An 18857-nucleotide genomic window follows, 5' to 3' on the forward strand; every position below is an offset into this window, starting at 1 on the left:
GTATGCTGCCATAAACCCACCGCAAATACTATCTATTAACACAACAAAAATGATAAAACAAGGTGCACTTGTATACAGCTTGTGCGCTTACAATGGTGCTAGAAGTCCCTAGTAAATAAATTAAAGGTAGAACAGGAACCACAAAAAGTAAACCTGTTAAAATAGGACAAAGGCTGCACTGAGTGAAAACTGTGCTTTATTACAAAAAGGACACAGGAGCAAGAGTAGAAGTCAGTTCCCCACTCAGGAGCCAAACAAAAGCAGACACACACATAAATAAAATCACATACAAAAATAGTCCGGTCACATCTGACGAAGCCCCATGTCCAGCCCTTTGTGGGAGGGGTAAAACGCGTTATGTTTGGAATTTGATGATGTATTTGCTACGCCCGACACAGCTGGGAGCTGCTTTCCAGTGGAAGCGAGGCAGAGGCTTTTCAAACACGGCAAGTTAAGGCGCCGCTAAACGGACTACTGAAGTCCCGCATACAGGAGGCGTTTTGGAAAACCACCTAGGAAGTGGACTCTTTATACAGAGGTCAGTACACGGCTTTCAACAGTCTTGCATCCCCTTAGCCTTCGCTAGCTGAAAACTCTATACGGATCATACTCAATAGGAGCTGTGCATAAAAGGGACAGTGATATCCTTTGCTATATCCATTTGGAGTCCGTACATTGCCAAGATAACAACCCATGTTTTTTAGGAGTCTTCTCTGGGACCGGTGGGTGTCTGTAGACGCTAGTGAAGACGCTTGAGAGCCCGGGTTAACTAATATCCATAGCTATCCATGAACTCTTCTGAACACAGCTGCAACATTATGATAGCCAGTATTTGAGCTTCTAACATTGGTATCACCATTGTCATTGGGCCGGCCAGCTCCATAGTTTGTCAGTTTGGGCAGGTATATGTATTAGGCATTTTAATTGTAGCTCTCATGTCTGTACCAGACTATTTTTGTACGTGATTTTATCTATGTGTGTGTCTGTTTTTGTTTGGCTCCTGAGTGGGGAATTGACTTCCACTCTTGCTCCTGTGTCCTTTTTTTAATAAACCGCAGTTTTCACTGAGTGCAGCCTTTGTCCTACTTTAACAGTTTTACTTTTTGTGGTTGCTGTTCTACCTTTAATTTATTTTTATACATACTATCTATTAACCCCCTATGACACCACATACCCACACAAGTACTATCTATTAACCCCCTATGCCGCCACATACCCAACGCAAGTCCTAACTATTAACCCCCTATGCCGCCATATGTCCACCACAAGTCCTATTAACCCCTATGCTGCCATAAATCACAAACGTAAACTAACCTAACATCTAACCCTCTTCTAAACTAAACCCCCATAGTTAAAAATATGTTAGATATATAACTAAAAAATATAAATTAAAAAAAAATCCTTGTCTGAAAAAAGAAAATAAATCTAGCCCTACTCTACCTAACCCCCCTCTTAAATAACCCCCCTAAGCAACCAAAAATAAAAAAGCTAAGTTACATAAAATAGAAAAAGCTAAATTCTATTATCCAAAATAAAAAATCATTATACCTAAAACTAAACTACATGCCACATAACATAACCCCCCAAAAAAATAAAAAAAATAACTCTAAAATAAATTACAATAGCCCTTAAAAGAGCCTTTTGTAGGGTATTGTCTTAAAGTGATCTCAGCTCTTTTGCATAAAAAAAATTAAATTATTAAAAAAAAAAACACCTACCTCAAAGTAACCCTCCACACACCAAAATAACAAAATCTAACTGTAAAAACCTAGCCTAAGAAATAAAATTAAAAATAACAAAGCCTATTCTATTTTATTAAAATCCCACCCCAAAAAAACCCTATCTAACCCCAAAAGTGTTACTCACATCTTATGGGGACTCTGGCTTCTCCCCTGATCCAATGTTGGGACCATCTTCATCAAGGCTCCAGACGCGGAGGACCCACCTTCGCTGCCGTGGAAGCGGACTTCTGCGGCCTCTTCTTTTGGCTCTGCTCTGCATCTTCTTTTCTTCGGGGAGCCCTCCTCTTCATGCAAGCTCTGCCGCACACTGAAATCCTGGAAGCTCGGTTGTAACAGATTCTCCCTTTAAGAGGCGTGACCCTTTTAACAGGTGCCTATTTAAGGCTTCACATTTGCTGAACATATTGCTTGGTATTGACGTTGTATTCTGTGCTTAGTTACTCGTTCACATTTGTGATCATTTCGTCTGACAGGATTGTCAGTATTCACTCAGCATCTTTGCATTCCTCCTCACTGAGCATAAACCCGATCCTACCAGTTCATCTAACCTCCTATCGGCTCTCACGCAAGAGAGTTTCCGGACCTTACGAGTATTTTCAGCTGCTGTTTCACATTACAGCACTCGCTACACCAACTACAACATATAAAAATTATTACAGAATACCAAGCCTAACCAGACAACAGAATTGTTTCTTGATTTCTCAGTACATACAACAAACATGAGTCTTGCTGAATTAACAAATCATGTCAGAGATTTATCTCACAAAGTAGACCAGTTAACACAGGGTCTACATGAAATACAGGTAGAAAATCAAACCTTAAGAAATATCATAAAAGAGGGTTTGACACCTGTCCCCCCCCCCCACTCCAGTACCAGATCCCCCAATAAGTCCAATAGATAAATTTTATGGTGATAGAAAGACTTTTCGGCAGTTTTACAACGCCTGTAGATTATTTATTAACCTAAAGCCAAAGATGTTTCCTAATGAAAGCTCTAAGGTTCTTACTATTATATCATTCCTTAGGAATGAACCACAAGCATGGGCGGACACCTTTTTTGAGAGAGATCATCCCATTCTTAACTCTGTTGATAATTTTTTCTCTGCAATGACTGAGTTATATGAAGACCCTTATCGCCAGCTCACTGCTGAGAATAAGTTACGTAATCTTAAACAGAATTAAAAAATGGTAGAGGACTACATCTCTGAATTTAAGATCTGGCAAAAAGACACAGAGTGGAATAAAATCTCCTTAAAAAATCAGTATAGAATTGGGTTATCTGAAGGCATAAAAGACGAGCTTGCTAGAATTGACATCCCTGACTTCGTAGAAGCTTTAATGGCCTTAACTATAAAAATCGATAGAAGGCTTAGAGAGAGAAAGCAGGAGAAAGACAGTCATGAATCACATAACAAATCCCATCCTCCCAGGGCCACAACTTATAATCAGAAACATGATTTGCCTATGGAGATTGGTTTTATAAAAGGACCTCTTTCTACAGATGAAAACAATCGTAGAAAAGAAAAAGGTTTGTGTATGTACTGTGCATCTAAAGAACATACCGTAACAGACTGTCCATCACTAAGGAAACAAAAAACAGGTAAGCAAGATGAAATTAATTATGTTATATCTTTACCCAGTGATCATCTCACTTATTTCACTATAAATGTCTCTCTACAGTGGGAGCATCATCGCTATAATCAGGATGCCATTCTCGATTCAGGAGCATTCGCTTGTTACATTGATAAAAATGTTGTAAAAGAGAATAAAATTCCTTATATCATTAAAAAAAACCTGTTTCAGTACGTCTTATTGACGGTAACCCTTTACAAGGCAGTTTGGTAAAATACCAAACCCTCCCCTTATTGGTAACTACCAGTGACGGTCATAAAGAATTCCTTACATTTGATATCATTTCCTCCCCTATTTTTCCAATTATCCTAGGACTTTATTGGTTGAAATTACATCAACCAGAGGTTATATGGTCAAAAAATAAGGTTACATTTACTTCACCTTACTGTAAGACTACATGTTTATCCTCACATCAAATTATGCTCGTTACAGAAACTACTATCCCTCCTGAATACAGTGATTTTTCACGAGTGTTTGATAAAAAGGAGGCTGAGGTACTACCACCTCATAGGGACTATGACTGCCCTATAGCATTAATTCCTGGGTCAGATATTCCATATGGGCATATATTCCCCATGTCAAAAAAAGAACTTGAAAGACTAAAAGAGTATATCAACAAAAACCTAAAAAAAGGTTTTATCAGACCCTCAACCTCCCCTGCAGGGGCAGGTATATTTTTTGTCACGAATAAAGACCAGATGATAAGACCAATAGTAGACTATCAAGAGCTAAATAAATGCACAATTAAAGATAGATACCCCCTACCCCTTATACCAGAATTAATAGAATGGTTACATGGATCATCCATTTATACCAAACTGGATCTAAGGGGAGCCTACAATTTGATACGCGTAAGATCAGGAGATGAATGGCTCACCACTTTCCACACAAGATATGGCTTATATGAGTATACGGTGATGCCATTCGGGCTTTGTAATACCCCAGCCACATTTCAAAGGTTCTTCAACGATGTGTTTAGAGATCTGTTGGACACATTCATTGTTATCTATTTGGATGATATCCTCATCTACTCAGATAACATCTCTGATCATGTTAAACATGTAAGAACTGTACTATCACGCCTACAAGAACATCATTTATATGCAAAACTTGAAAAATGTATTTTTCATAGTTCAGAGATACGCTTCTTAGGATACCACATAACACCCCAAGGTATTAACATGGAAAAAACAAAGGTACAAGCCATATTGGATTGGCCTACACCAAAGAATAAAAGACAAGTCCAAAGATTACTAGGATTTGCAAACTTTTATCGAAAATGTATCAGACAATTTTCTCATATAACCAAACCTCTTACTGAGTTAACCAAAGATTCTATACGGTTTAATTGGGGCACAGCAGCAGATAAAGCTTTTACATTTCTGAAAAATGCTTTCACAACTGCTCCAATATTGTCTCATCCAGATCCACAACAATAGTTCACTTTGGAAATCGATGCATCTGAGTATGCTATTGGATCAGTTCTCTCCCAAAGGTCTCCCTCAACAGGGTTATTACATGCAGTTGGCTATTATTCACGTGTCCAAACAACACCTGAATTAAATTACCATGTAGGGGAAAAAGAACTTTTAGCAATGAAAAGTTCCCTAGAAAATTGGCGACACCTTCTTGAGGGCACTAAGGAACCCATCTTGATCTACACGGATCACCGTAATCTGCAATATCTAAAGACTAACAGAACTTTAACCTCTAGACAGATACGGTGGAGCTTGTTCTTCTCCCAATTTAATTACACCATAACCTATAGACCTGCAGAAAAGAACATCAAAGCCGATACGTTGTCCAGACTACCTGAAGCACCCAATGTACAACCAACTGAAGGAACAATAATACCGATTGCTAATATTATAGGTATTTTAACACCCACAATACAAAGGTTCGTAAAAGAACAGACATTAGATAATACAAAGCATAACCACCAGTTGGAACAAAATACAGATGGACTGTTATATTACTCATCAAAAATATATGTACCACCTACACTAAGAACCCTAATTCTTTATTTAACACATGACTCACAATTATTTGGACATCAAGGTGTGAATAAGACATCTGAACTGATCAAGAGATCATATTGGTGGCCAACTATAACAAAAGATGTTAAAAAATATATTGAATCCTGTGAAACCTGTACCGTCTGTAAAACCGAACGAAAAAAAACCTACCGGTTACCTACTCTCCTTGCCCATCCCAAACAGGCCTTGGGAAGACATATCTTTAGATTTTATAGTAGATTTACCCATTTCCAAAGGGAATAACACCATTTTGTAGTAGTGGATTATCTTTCCAAAATGGCACACTTTATTCCCAATCATAAAATACCTACAAGTATGGAAACAGTATCACTTTTAATCCAACATATTATTAAACTCCATGGCATACCTACTACTATAACGTCTGACAGAGGTAGCCAATTTACTTCCAAACTATGGAAGCAATTGGGGAAAGCCCTCCATTTCGATCAAAGATTGTCTACATCATTCCATCCTCAGACGAACGGGCAGACAGAAAGGACCAATCATTGGTTAGAAGAATATATCAGATGTTATTGTACCCAACACCAGGACAACTGGTCTGCGCTTCTGCCATTAGCTGAATTTTCTCATAACAATACTATACATTCATCCACAAAGCTGACACCATTTTTTGCTAATTATGGATTCCATCCATCTTTTTCACTTACTACCGACAGCATCCCTTGACTGTCCAGTTGTTGATGAGTTAACCAACATCATTAAGGAAACTTTCTCCCTTTTGGCCGCCAACATCCGAGTTGCACAAGATCGACAAAAGAAGTACTACAATCTAAGAAGGAAACCATCGCCACCCTATGTAATTGGCAATTTGGTCTGGCTATCTACCAAACATCTACGTTTAAGCGTCCCGAGTAGGAAATTAAATACGTTCTATATTGGACCTTTTCCCATCACAAAGGTTGTCAATGATAACGCAGTTACCCTAAAACTTCCGGAGACATACAAGATTCACCCAATGTTCCATACATCCTTGCTAAAACCTTACAAACAACTTCGGAATCAGACACATCCATCGACTGACCCCCCACCTATTGTTCCAGATGTGGAGTATGAGATTGAACAGATACTTGACTCACAGAAAAAGTTCGGGATTCTCCAATACCTCATACCGTGGAAGGGATTTTCCAGTGACGATGATTCATCGGAGCCGGCGGGGAATCTGTCGGCTCCGTGGTTAATATCTCTTTTTCATAAACGTAATCCTGATAGACCCCGTCCGTGAACCCCGGAGGGGTTCCTTAGGAGGGGAGCTCTGTAACAGATTCTCCCTTTAAGAGGCGTGACCCTTTTTAACAGGTGCCTATTTAAGGCTTCACATTTGCTGAACATATTGCTTGGTATTGACGTTGTATTCTGTGCTTAGCTACTCGTTCACATTTGTGATCATTTCGTCTGACAGGATTGTCAGTATTCACTCAGCGTCTTTGCATTCCTCCACACTGAGCATAAACCCGATCCTACCAGGTCATCTAACCTCCTATCGGCTCTCACGCTGTGAGGCACAACCCCCTTACAGAATCACCGCTACCCGGAACTGCCACCATCACGCAAGAGAGTTTCCGGACCTTACGAGTACTTTCAGCTGCTGTTTCATACAGCACTCGCTACACCAACTACAACATATAAAAATTATTACACCGGTACCCCAATATATAGCGGTACCACTTAATTCCGATTGACTGATTTTAAATCAGTCAATCCCTATTGGCTAATTTGAATCAACCAATAGCAAGAACCTTTTAAACCCCTTAAGGACCAATGACAGAATTATTTCGTTATGGTTGTCCATGCCTTAAGGACCCATGACAGTGTAAATCCATCATGTGCTAAAATTAACCCAATATTAGCCCCAATCACAGCGGTCACAATGTTGCTGGGACATCAGATCCGCCTCCCTCCACCTCTGTTTGGTTTGTGAAGTGGGGAGAGATGGATCTTTGTTACTTTGACTGCTGTAAAAGAGTATTAATAAAAGTTAAAATATCCCCTTTACCCAGTCCTTAAATTTATTTTAAATTACTTTTCTTAAGCTACACTAAGTATGTACACATTATTATCACCACAACTATGAAAAAAGTTGTGTTTTTGTTGTTGTTGGTATTTTGTTTATAATAAATGAGAAATTATATATGTATATGTCACATCAAATTAAAGCCCTTTTTGTCCTTTAAATAACAGTATATAATATGTGTTGGCGCAATAAATGAGAAAGATCGAAATTTCGGTTGAACACACACATAGCAAAAATTGCTTTGGTTCTTAACCGAAAGACAAGCATCTGAAGCTTGGTCCTTAAGGGGTTATACAGTATTTAAATTTTAAAAAGTTATTGCTATTGGCTGATTCAAATTAGCCAATAGGGATTGACTGATTTTAAATCAGTCAATCGGAATTAAGTGTTACCCCTATATATTGGGGTTCCACGCTTCTGGGATTTCAGTGTGCGGCCAAGATCACATGAAGAGGAGGGCTCCCTGAAGAGAGCCAAAGAAAAGAAGATGCAGAGTGAAGGCAGAGGAAGAGGCTGCACAAGTTTGCCTCTGCCGCTGCAAAGGTGGACCCCAGGTGGCTAGATGAAGAGGGCCCCACTGTTGAAGAAGAATACAGAGATGTCAGAAGTCTGCCTCTGCTGCCACAAAGATGGGCACCTGGATGAAGATTGGCCCTGCTGTTGAAGAAAATTGCGAAGCGGAGGTGGTGGAAGAGGCCACAGACGTCCGTCTCCTCCATCATGAAGCTGGGCCACCCGGTGCCTGGACCTTGGATGAAGATGAGCCCAACATCAGTTCAAGAGGAGCCGGAGTCCCCATCAACTATGAGTAACACAGTTATGTATGAAGCATATTATTTTGACTGTAACTATTAACTATTGTACATAAATTAATATGTACTTATTTTTTCTTGTATTTTTTATTTTAAATATAAAATATATTTTAAAATGTATATTCATGTTGCAAAAGGTATTAGTGTTACAATTGTTTTATTGCATAACAGGCATGCAGTTATGTGATACTATAATTATAATGCAACTGTCTTTTATAACATAAATATCTATTTTAAAAATATATTTTTATTTACAATAATAAATGCAACAAGCAAGAATATCTACATTTTGTTTATATATCCATTACTTAAACTAATATAATTATACATGACTACATTATATCTACAATCTTTTAAATAAAATGCATAGTCAGGCATTGTATTGATATTCAATATTATGCAGGTATATTCCACAATGGTTTAATTATTGCATATACATTAAAATGTGTTAATGTAAGCTTGTGCTTATTAGGGATAACATAGAAATATATGTTAATATATAGTTATGCTATAGTAGTGAATATGATTACATTATATATTTACATAACAGGCATGCAGCTATGTATGTCTATAAATTTATTTATAATGTCCTTAATTAGAAATAATAAAACAGAACAAGCAACATTAATCACATTAATTTATATGCAAATATTTAAATATTATGCATTCTACATAACAATGCATCATTTAAATGTTTAATATATATATATATGTGTAGGGCCTTAGCTTCTACAGTTAGTTTTAGGTTATGGCTGATTAGGGGTCAATGTTAAATAATATGCTTTGTCATGTACAATGTATAGTGTTTAAATTATTGTAGATATCTTAAAATAGATTTAATGTTTTCTTAATATTATTTTAAACATAAACATATATTTTCCAAACATAAATTATGCTTACCTAATAATTTTATTTAAATCTGTATGGGAAAAGTCCACAGCTGCATTCCTTACTTGTGGGAAATACTAAACCTGGCCACCAGGAGGAGGCAAAAAACACCCCAGCCAAAGGCTTAAATACCTCACCCACTTTCTCATAACCCCAGTCAGTCTGCCGAGGAAATAAGGAACAGTAGGAGAAATTTCAGGGTGAAAAAAGTGCCAGAAGAAAAAATCTCAAATTTAAGACTGCCCATCGGAAAACACGGGTGGGAGCTGTGGACTCTTCCCATACAGATGGAAATGAAATTATCAGGTAAACATAATTTATGTTTTCCATCTTAATATGGGAAGAGTCCACAGCTGCATTCCTTACATGTGGGGAACATATACCCAAGCTCTAGAGTACACAGAATGCTAACGGGAGGGAAAAAAGAGAGGCGGACCCTAATCTGAGGGCACCACAGCCTGCAAAACCTTTCTCCCGAAGGCTGCTTCAGCAGAAGCAAAAACATCAAATTTGTAAAATTTTGGAAAAAGTATGTAAGGAGAACCAGATAGCCGCATTACAAATCTGATCCGTAAAGACCTCATTTTTTAAGGCCCAAGAGGAACCACTGCTCTCGTAGAATGAGCCGTAATCCTCAGAGGAGGCTTATGTCCTGCCGTTTCTATGCTAAACGGATGACACTCCTCAGACAAAAAGATAAGGAAGTCGAAGAGGCCCTCTGACTCCTACGCTTCCCAGAAAAGAGAACGAACAGAGAAAGAGGTTTGTCTAAATTCCTTCCTGGCCCGAAGATGGAACTTCAAGGCACAAACCACATCCAGAAAAACGTAGTAAACATTCCTTTGATGAAGAAGGTTTAGGACATAAGAAAGGAACCACACTCTCTTGATTGATGTTGTGAATTGACACAACCTAAGGAAGAAAACCTAACTTGGTTCGTAGAACAGCCTTATCGGCATGAAACACCAGGCAGAAATCTCAGAGACTCTGCGCGCAGTAGCAATAGCTAGTAGAAAAATAACCTTCCAAGACAACAATTTTATGTCTACTTCATGCATAGGCTCCAACGGAGCCCATTGCAAAATCTTAAGGACAAGATTTAAACTCCAAGGAGGAGCTTTAGATCTAAACACAGGTCTGATCCCAGCAGAGCCTTAACAAATGGCTGCACATCTGGAAGCTAGGCAAACCTCTTGTGCAGTAACACAGACAGAGCCGAAAACTGTCCCTTCATGGGACTTGCAGAAAAACCTTTCTCCAGTTCATCATGGAGAACAGAATAAGTAGGTCCTCCACACCTTATGATAGATGCGACGAGCAACCAGCTTACGAGCTTGAATGAGAGTAAAAATAACTCTCTCAGAATCCCTCTCTTGGCTAGGACTAAGTGTTCAATCTCCACGCAGTCAGCCTCAGAGAATCTAGACTGATGAACAAAGAGATCTTGGTCAGCAGATCCCTGTGACAAGAAAACTTCCACGGAGATGATGACATCCCCACTAGATCCATGAACCATATCCTTTGTGGCCAAGATGGCGCAGTCAGTATCACTGACGCCTACTTGACTCAAACCCCTACACCAGGAAGTAGTGGTAACGGTCGGAAAGGATAAATTGGTTTGAACCTCCAAGGCACCGCTAATGCATCTGTTAGCTCCGCCTGAGGATCCCTGTACCTCGACCCCTATCTGGGTGGCTCTGGTATTGAGACGTTATAAGATCTTCCTCTTGCAAATCTCTGCAAACACTCGGGATGGAGAGACCATCCTCCCGGATGAAAGGATTGTCTGCTGAGGAAATCCGCTTCCCAGTTGTCCACACACGGAATGTGGATCGTTGACAGCGAACAAATGCGAGTCTCCCCCACACCAGAATCCGAGATACTTCCCTCATAGCTAGGGAGCTTCTTGTTCCCCCCTGATGGTTGATGTAAGCCACCGAGGATATATTGTTTGATTGGAATCTGATTAACTGAGAAAAACCCAGCAGAGGCCAAGCCTTCAGAGCATTGTACATTGCCCGAAGATCCAAAATCTTTATCTCCTGAGACCAGATGCCCTGTGCCTTCCTGGCACCCCAAATGGCTCCCCATCCTGACAGATGCACAACCATAGTCACAATCACCCAGGATGGTCTTGAGACGGACGTCACTCAGGACAAGTGATCCAGACAAAACCACCAAGAGAGTGATTCTCCCGATTGGTTATCCAGAGAAATCTGTTGAGACAGATCTGAATGATCGCCGTTCCACTAGTTCAGCATGCGCAGTTGAAACAGTGTGAGGTGAAATCTAGCAAAGGAAATGATGTCCAAGCTGGACACCGTGAAACCAATCACCTCCATACACTGAGCCACAGATGACCTTAAGGAGATCTGGAGGGCAAGACATGATGAAGCTAGCTTGCAATGTCTCTGGTCTGTTAGAAATATTCTCATGTCTATGGAGACTATTATAGTACCAGAGGATTCTACCCTGGTACTTGATACAAGAGAACTCTCTCTAAATTATCCATGGGATCGAAGAAGACAGAGGAGATATTCCGAATGGTCCACTCTTCAAAATTTCTTTAGCTAGACCAAACGGAAGAGCAATAAACTGGAATTGCTGGTCCAGGAAAATATCGTGGTCATGAACTACCCCTCTCAAACGAGGGGAAGAATGGACCTTATTGTCTCCATCTTAAACGAGGGGACATTTAAAAACCTGCTTAAGCACTTTAGGTCCAGAATAGGACAGAAAGTTCCCTCCTTCTTAGAGACCATGAAAAGGTTTGAATAGTATCCCAAACCTCTCACTGCGATAGGCACCGGGACAATAACTCCTAGAGGACAGATCCCATACACACCCCAAAAAAGGCTTCCCTACTTTCTGGTCAGGAAGACAGGAGGAATTTGCCCTTGGGTGGCTGAGACTTGAAACCTATCTTGTAACCCTGAGCTATAACCTCCAGGACCCATGGATCCTGCATGTCCCTGAACAAAGCCACTGAAAAGAGCGACATACTGCTGCCTACATTATCCAGAAAAGGACCGGGGTCCGCCCATTCATGCCGACATAGACTCTGCGGGCTTCTTGCTCTGCTTGGATTTATTCCAGGACTGAGCTGGCTTCCAAGAGCTCTTGGTTTCCTCTGGCTTAGCGGAGGACTGCTGAAATGGGCTTTATCAGTATCAATACGAAAAGAATGAAAATCGTCCCTTAGATTAGCTCACATACTCTTGCGGTAGGAGGGCACCCTTGCCCCCTGTGACCATGGAGATAATTGAGTCCAGGCCTGGACCAGACAAATTATTCCTTTAAAGGGAGGGAAGAAGACTTAGAAGTCATATCCGCAGACCATGACTTCAGCCAGAACCAGACGGGCCTAATCAGAAAAAACTGAAGCCAAAGCATTCAAGCAAATAAAATGCATAATAGCAGTACAGATAAAAGAATTAACAACCCTCAAGGCCGTAAATCTTTTCTGAGTAACATCGAGGGGATCCTCTACCCCGATCAAATCCTATGAGTCACACCAGAAGGTAGTTTCTCCAGTAACCGTCAGTTGAAACAAATATCCGTATGTTGAAACATCTTTCTTAACAGAGTTTCCATATTCTATCCATGGGCTCTTCAAACGAAGAACTATCCTCAAGCGGATACGTTTAGCAAGGGTGATGATAACGCCATCCTCATTTAGGGATGGAACCTCACAACTCCATTGAGAGTCCAGAACCGGGGGCAATTTGCTAAAAAGAGAAGAGGGGGACAAGGAATCCAATCCTGTCCCATTCATTCTTAATAATGTTCACCATCTAACAGGAGCAGGGAAGGATAAGGTACCACCCTGTCTTCAAACTCTATACAATTTAGGAATTAGTGGTTCATCAGGCAATTTGGCCTCTGGAACCTCTGAATTCACCAAAAACTTCCTTTAGAAGAAAGCGCAAATTCCTAAACTAAAGTCTGGTTCCTCCGCAGCTGGAGGTTTAGAGGCAGCAGACTCCGACCCAGAATGTTTATACTCTGAAGCCTCAGAAAGAACTTCGTCCTCAGATAACCCTCAGTTAAATCCAATAAATTATCTGATGTACTCTGGGAAGGAGTGCAATATGTAACCTTTCGATTGCGCTTAACAAGGCGAGGTAAAGCATTAAAGGACGCAGACACCGCCGTCTGAACTGTACAGTAATGTCTGGTGAAAAAAGGCCCCCTCCAGATGGAGGATCAGCAATGCTATGGGAAAACTGCATGTGTAGAGATATAAGAATGTAGGGTACGCACCTCACTGGACGACAACTCCTCAGAGGTGGACGGCTCCGTGGTATCAAACATGTTTGATATTATCACATTATCAAGGCCTATTGAACATAATGGAGAGGATGGAACTAAGGCCTCCTCACCATATAAACAGGAATTACTCATTAGCAATAGAGGGAGTGCCCTCTAAAGTAACAGAATCCTCCATCGCTAGTGCAATAACCGGAGAACAAGAGAAAAAAAACATCTTATTTTATTTAAAAAAACGGCACCCTTATACCCCAATGGCTGGGGCACTCCCCACCTCCTATAACCCAAACAGTACAGAGATTTATGACTCCTCTCTGATAGACACCTGGTCAGGAAAAAGGGAATTAATCACATGGTGCACAATGCATGGCTCTCAAAGTGAAAGTGAAACCTGTATGTTCCAGAACAGCCTATGAACCCATAACATCTAACACATAAAAGCAGCATAAAACCAAATAAACATATAAGATTATTCCCCCCTGTTCAATAATCCCCCTAAGGAGATATTAACCCTTGAAAAATAAAAGGAGTCACACTGTGACCCTGTCTTCTTGCGTTATCATACATGTATAAAATATGAAACAATCTTACCAGAATCTACCCCGTGGAACAGGAACACGGCTCTTTAAGTGTGACAGATAGTAGCATCGCTTCTGACATGGACTTGAGTGAAGAAAGAAAGCAGGCAGCGAAACTCGTCAACGCTGATTGCCTATGGTGCTTTTAATATGAGTCGGGATGGTTTTGCAGAAAGATTCTCCCTGTATTTCCGGACTCTAACTTTCATTCATGCTCTCACTGAGAGGCTGACAGGACTACTTAAAACTCCATTCTTATCTCAAAGAGTACTACCCTCCATAAGAGACTGCTCTGAAATCTTCTAACACTTCTCTGCCAACCTCCTGTGATGAAAGGCAAAGAATGACTGGGGTTATGAGAAAGTGGGGGAGGTATTTAAACCTTTGGCTGGGGTGTCTTTGCCTCCTCCTGGTGGCCAGGTTCAGTATTTCCCACAAGTAAGGAATGCAGCTGTGGACTCATCCCATATTAAGATGGAAATATTTATTTAAGTTTGAAATTATAGCAAACAACTATTAAATCTCTTTTAAGATATCTCCAATACTTTAAATAATCTACATCAGTGGGGCCCGAGACGACCCAGGGGAGGGGGACGGGGCAACAGACAGAAATCCGCCACTGGGGACTTCCAGCAACAGAGATATCAATTGAGGGAGAACAGGGGAACTCCACGACACAGGTACCAATGATACAGACCCCAATGACGGATAATACAGTCATAAACCTGTCCACCTATAATCTAACAAATCTCGAAAGGAAAGTACTGAGCTACGGGTTGGGATTTGTTCCCTCTAGGAATTTTGATTTGTTTCAGACAATTCTTGACGTTAACAGACTAGTGAGGGATTTAACCCTTAGAAAATTCTTTCCAGAAACCGAGACAGATAGATCACCTTCTGCTATTGATCCATCAGCAGAAAACTTAAGTTTCAATGTTGATAATATGTCTTTTGCTGACATTTGTGCACTCACTGGTTTGGAAGACTTATCAGGGAGTATAGATCATATACCAAAAGACATAATACATCAACATAAACTAAAATCTGCATCAAATTTTTACCCCTTACATATTAGGGGTAAGAGTCTTGAGGTGTTTCATAAAAGAGTCATGGAGGACCTCACCACTCTTTCCCAGACAAATACTAATCACAACTCAAATTTGACTAGAAAGGAAAGAGAGGCCATTACCAATCTTCAGAATAACATCAACATTGTCATTCGACAATCTGATAAAGGCGGTAGCGTTGTTGTCATGGATAGGGACGCCTATGTAGCGGAAGCCCTGAGACAATTGGGTGACAACAAGGCCTACTCTATCTTACCCAGGGACCCCACAACTTCTTTTGGTCATATCTTGAGGGACCTCCTGGATGATGGATTGGAGATGGGCATCATCGACAGACATACTTTTGACTGCTTGTTAGTTGATAATCCGGTGATGCCTATCTTCCACCATTTCCCGAAGGTCCACAAGAGTCTCGAAAATGTCCATGGACGACCCATTGTGGCAGGTATTGGCTCATTAATGGAGCCACTGTCCAAATGGGTCGATAATTTTTTGCAACCAGTGGTACACAGATTACCCAGCTACGTACGTGACACTGCTCATGCCCTATCAAAACCTGAACAGACTAGATGGGAGCCAAACTATAGCTGGATAACCATTGACGTGGTGGCTTTATACTCCAGTATTCCCCACGAATTTGGACTCCAGGCAGTAGAATTCTTTTTGGATATGTGCACTGACCTGGATTCTCAACACAAAGATTTTGTTTTGAGGGTTATCAGGTTCCTGCTACAACATAACTTCTTTAAGTTTTCAGACTCTTTCTATCTCCAGAGACGTGGAACCGCTATGGGGGCGAAATTCGTCCCCTCCTACGCCAACCTTTTTATGGGGTGGTGGGAGCAGTTCCACGTCTATGGGGGAGGAAATACATTCACTGGGTCCATCAAAAAATATCTGAGGTTCATAGATGACCTATTGATCATCTGGTCCTCAGGTGAGACACAAGCAAAGGAATTGGTGGACCAACTGAATTGTAACGAAGTAGGTCTGAAATTCACCTACCAGTGGCACCAAAGGACTATGAATTACTTGGATGTAACTCTGACGGGTGATCCTGATACCCATAAAATCATATCTTCACTCTACCGCAAGCCTATCTCCGGCAACACATTATTGCACGCTAATAGCAGTCACCCTAAACATGTCTTTAGAGGTATTGCTAAAGGCCAGTTTATGCGCATCAAACGCAATTGTTCCCGGGGAGGGGACTGCGATAAAGAAAGTGAGGATCTGGACAAGCGCCTACGAGATAGGAACTATCCAGTAAAAGTTATCAGGAGAGCATGACACGAGGTAGACCGGATGGATCGGTCGGGATTATTCCACAGGACTATTAGCCCAGTTAATAAAAGAACCAAGACATTTCAGACACGCAATGCTCCTACCCTTATTACAGCCTACTCTAATCAATACCATCAGGTCTGTAATATAATTAGGAAGAACATCCCAATTCTGCGGGGAGATACATCCCTACGCAATGTAATTAAAGATGGCTGTAACTTTGTATACAGGAGAAATCTGACCCTAGGAAATTTGCTGTCCCCCAGTTTACTTAGGGAAGAACCAAGCAGGAGCTCTTGGTTACATTTCAAGGGCACTTTCCGATGCGGAAAGAGGTCCTGTGGGTCTTGTGACCATATTAAAGTTGCCACCCACTTCACGTCAGCCTCTGGGGCGGAATCTTTCGAGACCAAGGGCTGCGTTAAATGTGGAAGTAAATTCGTGGTGTATCTCATAGAGTGCACCCTGTGCCACAGGCAGTACATGGGTAGAACCACCAGAGAGGTGGGGACACGCATTAAAGAGCATCTAGCCCACATCTCCCATGACAGAGCAGTGTCTGCTCTGTCTAAACATTTTTTGGAGGTACATCAAGGTCAAGTTGGATCCTTTAGGTGGCAGGCAATCGAGCAGATAGTCAGACCCCCTAGGGGAGGCGACAAATTTCGCATTTTGTGTCGACAGGAGATCTATTGGATCCACAAGCTCGGTTGCCTGCTACCTAGGGGATTCAACTCAGAATTTGACACTGGCAACACTGATAGTTTATATATAACATTGTGCATACCACTTTTAGAGTTTCCAAATGCTTTTTTCACTCCACTAATTTATATACGCTACTCAATAGTAGAATCTATATTTAACCTTCAGATTAGGGTTGTACCTAGACCCTGTTCCTTTATTCAGTCTCCACTTAGACTAGACACACACATCTGGTTGGATCTCTCTGACACTATTTAGGCTATTTTTCAGGCTATTTATAAATCTTTTATTTCAGGCCTTTAATATTTAAATCCTAAGTGCCTTTAAATTGTTATTACAGTACATGTATTTTTCACAACTTACATGTATTAACTAGATATAACCATGATTATTATCTATATCCTAACTCCATGTCCTTAAAATACAGTCTAGAGTGTATCTTACATAACTTATATGCATTAGCTAGACACAATTATGATTAGTTTTACAAGCTTTGATTGAACTAAGGTTAATGTATTGTCAAGCATTTTTCTATGCATTTAATCTTTCTATATAGTCTTTGTTCCTGTTTATTTCAGCAAGGGTGTTCTTTAGTTAATTAAGTACATGAGCACGTCTAAAAATGAGTCAAGCTTTAACTTCCTCCTTTTAACATTTAACATATAATATAAGGTATCTTTCTGATCATATGCATTTTCTATTTTTTTCTGTTATCCTATGATCTGAATACACTTGATATGCCATTGCCTTTGAGTAAATTGGGGCTGTAATTATTTTGACAGTTATGCTTTCATTTTATGTAAGTTTATCTTTCTCTACGTCTACCAGATGCCTGTATACATTTCTATACATTTTTCTTTATGGGGTTAAACATTGGGAGTTTGTTTCTTTTATCACCTCCCTGGGGAGGAGCTAAGAGTTTTAAATAGATTGCACCTGCATAGGTGCAACATGTCTATGACTACAGCCTGTTTGGCTGAAACCGGTCAGACCTTCTCTCAAACCCAACTGTTGATAGGAGTCTGCCTATTTTTGTATCGTTTTTAATTGGTCCTAATAAAGCTTATTTTTTATTCTCTCATAACACTCTTGTCTGCTGGAACATTTTTGGATTTATTTTTTGTTAATCTACATTGTACATGACAATGCATATTTTGTCATGGAGATGAGGTAAACGACAGAGGACCGGCAAAATCTCCTTGGCCTATTTGGGCTCCTCGAACTCAGTGCTGGACAGGAATTGAGGAATTCTGGTCCAACACTGAGTTCCAGGAGTGTGGATAGGCCAAGGAGGTATTGCCGGTCCAGTTTGGCTGGTGTTTTAGTGCATCTCTGTTACACATTATTTATACATTATATAAGGAGGTTTCTTACTTATAGCAACAGCTCCCAACCCAGGGTACGAGGCGGACCTGTGGTGTGTACGTGAAAATATTGTTGGTAATGGCGGAACAGAAGTGCGTCCCAAGGCAGAACATACTGCGGTGTGCGATGTCATTGCAGAGAGTACAACTCTGCAGAAAGCAGACACTTACACTGTGCACTGTTTAAAATGCACTGTAGTCCCTTCCCTGTATCCTGTGTCTTGCCCCTAATCGTGCTGAAGGAGGTAGTGACCAGTGACCACTAAAAACAGTATTTTAGTAAAGCCTGCCCGTGATATAACCTGTTATATGTGCACTGTACCTTCCACTAGCGGAACTTCCCCGGCGCAAATAGCGCAGATTCGATCCAGGCCCTGGCGATCCGTAACACACAGCACAACTCTGTAGCCTTCTAGCCTGTCACAGTGTCTGAACTGCTTGGTGGATGGTC

At 40.6% G+C, this 18857-nt stretch overlaps 1 protein-coding gene across 1 annotated transcript in view; it reads right to left on the reverse strand.

Moving 5' to 3' along the window:
• The window catches only part of FBXO47 (F-box protein 47), a 512374-nt gene that overhangs the window by 180479 nt on the left and 313038 nt on the right, over nucleotides 1–18857 (reverse strand). The gene's annotated exons all lie outside the window — the stretch shown is intronic.

This window comes from Bombina bombina, chromosome 1 (genome assembly GCF_027579735.1).
Source record: "Bombina bombina isolate aBomBom1 chromosome 1, aBomBom1.pri, whole genome shotgun sequence".
In the NCBI taxonomy this organism is placed as follows: domain Eukaryota; kingdom Metazoa; phylum Chordata; class Amphibia; order Anura; family Bombinatoridae; genus Bombina; species Bombina bombina.